This window comes from Camellia sinensis, chromosome 5 (assembly GCF_055761805.1).
Source record: "Camellia sinensis isolate YWXY chromosome 5, ASM5576180v1, whole genome shotgun sequence".
Classification (NCBI taxonomy): domain Eukaryota; kingdom Viridiplantae; phylum Streptophyta; class Magnoliopsida; order Ericales; family Theaceae; genus Camellia; species Camellia sinensis.
In genome coordinates this window covers 129361229-129369154 of record NC_138965.1, presented here as the reverse complement: position 1 = coordinate 129369154, position 7926 = coordinate 129361229, and the positions used below count along the sequence as shown (strand labels likewise).

General features: G+C 31.1%; 1 pseudogene across 1 annotated transcript; it reads right to left on the bottom strand.

Moving 5' to 3' along the window:
- Nucleotides 1–439: 439 nt before the first annotated feature.
- LOC114299024 (putative UDP-rhamnose:rhamnosyltransferase 1 pseudogene) lies at nt 440–2024 on the bottom strand (annotated as a pseudogene). The gene has a single exon (XR_014330131.1). The product of XR_014330131.1 is annotated as a putative UDP-rhamnose:rhamnosyltransferase 1 pseudogene (transcript).
- Between the last annotated feature and the right edge of the window lie 5902 nt (nt 2025–7926).

Sequence of the window (7926 nt, the reverse complement as noted above, 5' to 3'; positions counted from 1 at the left end):
GGAAAGAGGCTAAAAAAATCAATTTTTTGACTTTTTAATGTTTTTAGTCAAAAAAATCAACTTTTTTACTCAAAAGAACCTAACTTTTTGTCCAAAAAATCACTAAAAAAGTTAAAAAGTCAAAAAATCAACTTTTTACTAACTTTTCAAAACACAATTACATATATCATTCGATTTTGAGTTGCTCCAGTTACCTAATATCTTTGAAAAGTCCAGTCTTCAAATTTCCAAATTCAAAACATATATTGTTTAATTATTAAAAAATTTCATACGGATTGCTTGAGTTGAAATCCGTTTGAATTGCCCTCCTACTTAAAAATAATCACATAAGAAGTTAACTTTTGCTATACTAATATTAGTAGACAATATTATCATCTAATGAACGATTTTAGTATGGAGAATCACAATAATATACAATTGAAAAAATTGGAGACCAAGATTTTTCATCTAGAAATGGAAGAAAAAACTGTGATAGAATTGTTAAACGCCCAAATCACACTTTCCCATTTTTCATTGTTTCTCTCATTGTCTCCACAACATTCAATCCACACAAACTAACAGTTCATTTATTTACCTTTAAAGCACCAAATCTCAGTTCCCATTTTTGAGATACTCAACAAACTCATCAACGTACTGATGATGCAGCTTTTGATCCCTGAAAATCACAGCAGCTTTCTCCACCCGAGTCCTCATTTCGTCTCCTTCCTTGGAAGCCATAGCTTTTCTCAGACAGAGAGCTATGTCATTCCCGCAAAACGACCCATCTTCACCTCTCTCCACTTCAATTGCCAAACCTTTCTCCACCAACAACCTCGCGTTCAATGGCTGATCGACGATCAGTGGCAAAACAACCATACAATGCCCGAATTGTAATGTTTCGATCACTGAACCCCAACCGGCGTGAAACAACGATCCTCCGATTGATGGGTGAGCCAGAATCTCGATCTGCGGTGCCCATCCGATGCAGACTTTGCCTCTGCCGGAGGTCCGGCGACTGAAATCCGGCGGCATAGTGTCGAGATCGTCGGAAGCCCAACTGGGTTTTCTCAGAGCCCACAAAAATGGCAGTTCCGATGACTCTAACCCAGAGGCTATCTCGTAAACTTGGTCTCTGGAGAGTTTACACTCGCTTCCGAACCCAACAAACACCACCGATTTGGGTTTCTGTTCGTCGAGCCATTCGAAGATCTTACTCCACTCCCCGTTATGCGCGGCGACAATGGGTGTTTTGTTGGGTTTTTGGCGCAAAAGTACGCCAGTCGGAATCACCCTCTTATTACCCATGATCTTCCCGAACAAATCAAAATACTCACCTTCAAACTCGCTGCAACTACGAATCGCCAAAGCTCGACACCCATCAAGTGTTCTACCGACTCGCTCGGCACCCGAGATTCCCGAGGCATTTGCTGTGTAGAACCCAGCAATGGCTCCGATTGCTTCATAACGACGATAATGTACCGATGATCGGAAACTGACCCACCACGGCGGCGACGTCAAGTCCTCCGGCGACGACCTCAGTCTTCTCTGGCCATTACCGGATAAATATTCCGGTGGGCCGAAGAACACATTGGTGGCGGCAGAGAAAGCAGAGAAGATGACGAGAGGGATATGGCACTCCTTGGCTACATCAACAGTCCAGTAAGAAACGAAGTCTGAGATGATCCAATCGGGTGATTGTTCAATAACGAATTGCTTAAAGGGGTGTTTGAGGAGATCGAAGGCGGCCATTAAGTGCTCGACATTGTCGGCGGGGATGTCGACGGTGGCCTCCATACCTTCTGGGAGAAGGTTCGAGCCCACCGTCGACCACGAAAGGGGGACGAAGGTGATGAGGGATGACAAATGGGGAGGGAGTTGAGGGAGTCTCTGAATGTTGTTTCGGGTAGAGATGAAGGAGACGTGAATACCGGCTTTGGCTAAGGCGATAGACAGCTCGTAAAATGGCATTAAGTGGCCGAATGCGACGAACGGTACAAGGGCTGCGTGAATGTCTCTCTCCATTGTTTGTTTGGAGCTTGAGTGGAGTGTGTAACCTAATTCAAGTGTATCATCCATTTATAGAAAGAAACTTGGATCCGTTTGGTTTAGGCTCCGTTTGGCAAGAGCTAAACGGGACTTTTTTAGCTATTTTAGTCACAAAAGATAAAATAAATTATTTTAATTACAAAAAATAAAATATCACATCCGACTCATAATCATTACATTCTTCTCTCACAAAAAAAGTCAAAAAGCCAAAAAGTCCTTCCCAAACCAAACTTTTTAGCCCAGGCTAAAATAGCCAAAAAAACCAAAAAGCCAAAAAGCCAACCCACTTCCCAAACGGAGGCTTAGTCCTCCTTTGATAAATATTTTAGGATTAAAAAAAATATAAAAAAATAAAATAAATTATATAAGTTAGTAAAATAAAATGTCACATTTAAATTATAATCTTACATTTTTTTTCTCATAAAAGTTAAAAAAAACTCAAAAACAAAAACCAAACAAAGCTAAAAAACGCAAGTTAAAAAAGTCCCAACACAAAATAGTTGGCTACTGTGGCCAATGCCAAACAAAACTTTAGTTTCAAAATTATGATTTGAGTGGAGAATTATATTTTGAATTTTGAGTTTTTGAATTATGATTTGAATAAAAAAAAATTGTTTAGTTATAAATATTGAAAATAATTTTAGAATGATTTTTAATTTTTTTTAATTAATTAATATATAGAATGTGAAAAAATGTGAGAGGAGAGAGAAGAGATGAGAGAGAAAAAAATAACTGATTGATTGATTAATAATAATAATAAAAAAGTAAAGACAGGGTTTTTAAAATAATTTTAAATTGTATTTTAAAAATATATTTATTTAACATGTTTCATTTAAATCATAATTTAAAAATAGAATTGAGTTTTAAAAGATAAATCAAATGCTATCTTATTTTTTTATTTTTTGTTTGGGAGGGCATTTAGGTTAGGTTTGTCATCTCTTAAAAAAATCAAAAAATTACTATCATATTTAAAGAGTGGTTTGAAATGATTTAAATAAGTATATTTTTTGACTTTTTATGAAATATGGGTTGGGTGGGTTTGAAGCGATGTGATAGAAAGATTATGTGACTTAAATAAGATGATGCGATTTAAATAAAATAATAACTTTTTTGACTTTTTTTAGTTAATGACAAATAAGACCTCATATTATTTTATTTAAGTCATATCACCTCTCTACCATATCATTTCGAATTTAACTGATATTTTATAAAATAATTAAAAAATACGCTTATTTAAAACATTCTAAATAACCTGTTGGTGAAGAAGTAGCAGTCAAATAATTAAATTTTCGTTCTAATTTTTTTTTTTTTTTTTTTTGTTAATGTGTAGTACAAGCGCATTGTTGTACCTATATATATATATATATATATTTTTAATCAGAGCTCATCGTTGTACTTGGTGCGAGTATTCTTTTATGTGTTAAAATCAGACTTACTTTTTTTAGTTAATTAGTAAAAAATTATTAAATTAATCAAAAAGTCAACAACTCATATTAAAAAGTTAAAAATTATCTTTTCTCTCTATTTTTTGCATAATTTTTCATAATTAGCCAAAAAATCATCCTAAACATACAAGTTTTTTTTACCTACCTTTTTAGCTAAATAACTAAAAAGTTACTAAGCCTCCGTTTGGAAAGTGGGTTGGCTTTTTGACTTTTTTGGCTATTTTAGCCTGGGCTTAAAAGCTTGGTTTGGGAAGGACTTTTTGACTTTTTGACTTTTTTGAGTTTTTTTGTGAGAAAAGAATGTAATGATTATGGGTTGAATGTGATGTTTTGTTTGTTATGGCTAAAATAGCCTATTTTGTTTTTTGTGGTTAAAATAGCCAAAAAAACCTGCAAACTCACTTGCCAAACACAGGCTAAATTAGCCTGTTCCCAAACGAGATCAAAAAATTCATCCATAATGTAATTATTTTCGCTTCGTTTGAAAAGTTAAAATTTGGGTTTTTTAAACTAAAGTAGTCATAAAAAATAAAATAATTTTTTAGTTACAAAAAATAAAATATCAAATTAAATTCATAATTATTATATTTTTTCTCTCATAAAAAAGTCAAAAAAATCAAAAGCTATTCCCGAACGAAATTTTTTAACCTCAGACTAAAATAATTAAAAAAATCAAAAAACTAAAAAGGCAAATGAATCCTTTGTGATTGTTTCATTTATTTAAAATTTACTTAATATTTTTTCAAAAAATGATATAGATGTTTACTTTTTAAATTTTTACTTTGTACACTTTACATGGGGTAATGTATAAATAAGATTAATTAATGATTAGAAAATAAATAACAAAGAGAATTAACATAGATATTTTAATAAAAAAAATCACATTATTGAGTTTAGAAAATGAATTTAACTTTTAGACACGAATTGCAGTACTTTCTTTTTTTTGCTGAAAGAATTGGTAAATAGTAAGCTTGCATGCACTTATACTTTATTGGAAAATATTATATATAATCTTTTTTATTATTATTTTTTTTTCCATTTTTAAATACAAGTGAGTGGGTTTTATGTGTATTTATTGATATGAGCCCTTTATTTTGTATCTAAAAATAAGAAAATAAAATAAAAAATATAATTATGTATAACATTGCTCTATTTTATTATGTACTATAATTTTTTAATCAATAAAGTCTAATTTAAAATACTAAATACTTTTTTAAAAGTTTTACAAAACTTTTAATAATTTTAACCTTATTTATGTGTAAACGCAAATTTGGTATAGTGGTTAACATGGTTATTTATAGGAGGAATTACAAATAAATTCAAATGATCAAAAATAATTATGCACAAATGGGGTGCATGTGAGTTTATTTAGGGAAATTATAAAATATTCTTAAAGGGTTTGGCTTTCGTCCAGTTTAAGATCGGACTAGATCGTGTTGGGTCCATGAGGTCTATCACGAGTCTCATTTTGATAATGTAAACCGTTAATGTGTAGAGTATTATATGGTTGTAAAAAATCAAGTTGATCGGATATCGATAACTATGTGATCAAAACAGTTTTTTGTCAACCGTTAATTTATTCTCCGTCTATTTTTTATACAAAACTGATTTGATCACATAGCTATCGATATCTAATCAACATGATTTTTTACAAGCATATAGTACTCGATGACTTATACATATTGAACGGTTCGAATTATCAAAACGGGACACGTGATGGACCTCCACATGTCCAATAGCACGATCTAGTCCGATTTTGAATTAGACGAAAGCCAAACCCATTTTTAAAATGTCACGTATTTATACTTTTAATTAATTTATATTTTCTTATATTTTTCAATTACTTAATATAATACTTCATTTACTTATCTTCTTTATTTATTATAATAATACGGAGTAGTATGTGTACTGCCGAATTACTTGAATAATTATGAGTGAATCTTATTCAGTGTGTTTGGTTTGAGTTTTCTGAATTAAGTGTTTTTAAAATTATTTTTTTTGGTTTTCGTGTTTTTTTGTTTTTAGTGAATATTTTTAAAATTTTAAACATTTTTTTACTTTTTTAGATGTACCTTACTTAGATGTATTTAAAAAGTAAAAAATTTGTACAAAAATATTTTAAAAAATTAATAAATATATAAAAATACAAAAAATGTACTGAATTCTTGTATTTTTATATTTTTGGTATTTAGTAAATTTTTAAAAGATTTTTTTATAATTTTTTACTTTTTAAGTGTATTTATGTTAAGTGTGTCTAAAAAGTAAAAAAATTATTCAAAATATTAAAAAAATTTAATAAAAATAAAAAAATACGAAAAATGAAAAAATAAAATTTTTTAAAAAATGTTTTTTTTATGAGTGGCCGTGAATGGTTGTTTGTGACTTTTTTTTTTTTTCTTTTTTAGAGAGAGAAAGAGGAAATAAAGAGAGATGGAGAATGTGTGACTTTTTAAGTGGAAACAACTATCGTTACCCGTAAAGTCATCAACCTTCTTTTGGCGTGGGCTGGCGCGGGGATTGTTTAGAAGTAAATTAATACATGGAATGGCAGAGTTATAGATTAATGAATTGACAAATTATAATGTAGGTTTTTTTTGATAAATTAATAGATTAAAAAATATTTTAATTAATTATTATATATTTATATAGTATTTATTTGTATAATATTTTTTAACATAAAGTATATATAATTATTAACTTATAATAAATTTCATATCTTAAATCTCTCTCACACTTATTTTTACTTTGATATTTTATTAGAGGTTAAAAAATATATATGTATTAAGTATAACGGAGTAGAATAGTTTAGAAGGCGAATTATAATTTTCAAAATTTAAACCGTGGTTAGCGGTTAGAACAATGCGAATTGGTGCGATTTTAACGGATTTGGTGGTATTTTACACAACTCTTGTTGTAAGGGTTTGTGGGAGTTTATCCTAGATTTATTTTGATGAACCAAATTGTTTATATTGTAGAGTTTGTCGAGTATATCGTCCTTGCAAAAAAAATTAAGTTAACTCTATGATCAACTACTAATTATTTTTAAAAAAATTATTAAAACCATATTAACCGTTTATTTTTAAAAATCAAATGTACTTTTGTTATAGGGCTACATATATCCAATTAATTTGATTTTTTTTATGGATAATCTATTCGACAAATCATACAATGTGAACGATTTAAATCATCAAAATAGACTCAGGATAAACTCTCGAGAGCCCTGACAACAGGCTACTATGCCTTTTGGCACAACACCATCCCTCCGTCTAGGTTAGGTACGGTTGGGAATTAATTATAAGTTGTTGGACATAAAATGAAATTACGCAAAGATGGGGGGTGTAAGGCTTTTCACCCCATCACAAAATCATTTGCATCCTCTATATTTTTTATAGTTTTTTTTTTCTCTACTTCACTAAGTTATTTCACTAAAAATTATTAGTTTGTACATGGACACTCGTGGCAAAAAATTATTAGTTGGTACAGAAACACACGTGGCTATACCCCTACGGGTTTAATAACTTGAGCTGAAAAGGCTACAAATCCGAACAAGTCATTATTTTTCCTTAACTGTGCAATGTCTAGGTCCCTTAAGCTTTCTAATTAATCTATGTAGCAAGTATTGGGCTAATGACTCCCAAACTAGACGGTTTTAGGGCACTAGGTGTAGAAACACCTCTACGGGCTTAATAACTTGAGTTAAAAAGTCTACAAACCCAAACAAGTCAATGGTTTTTGTGTGTGTGTGTGTGTGTGTGTGTGTGTGTGTGTGTGTGTGTGAATCAAGGCTACTCATTTATTCTTTTCTACAACACTAGCAATTATCAATGATGTACACTGGGAATTAGAATAGAGAGGCCACTGCTATGAAAGTGTGTTCATGTGAATCAAGGCATACTCATGACAAGTGTACTAATACCACAAACACAAACAATTTTACTAGTGCAAACATCACATGCGAGTATTTACTTAATAAACCCTTTTCATACAAGCCCACTATGTTCCCTAATTAACATGTGCTTATATCACCACCATACTGGCACAAAGTGAACATCAAGTGAAGTGGTGCAATCAAGTGCAACCAAGTGCAACAAGTACAAACATGAATTGTTTTTATAAAAACCCTCACCTCCCGACTAGAATACAACATTGTCCTCAATGTAAGCAATTGTAAAGTAGATAGTAAAACGAGAGAGAGGGAATCTTACCAGATGACGTAGACGTACATCCAGCGAGGCAAGGACACACCAAACATACAAACACACACACACGCACACACACACACACACACACACACACACACACACACACACACACACACACACACTCTATTTTGGTTTTGTTTTGTTTTTTTGACTGTACTATATAAAAAGAAAAGAGAAATAAAATAAAACAAAACACAAATACATAAGAAATAAAATAAAGAAAAGAAAATGGATATCATTGATTTGGATTCGGC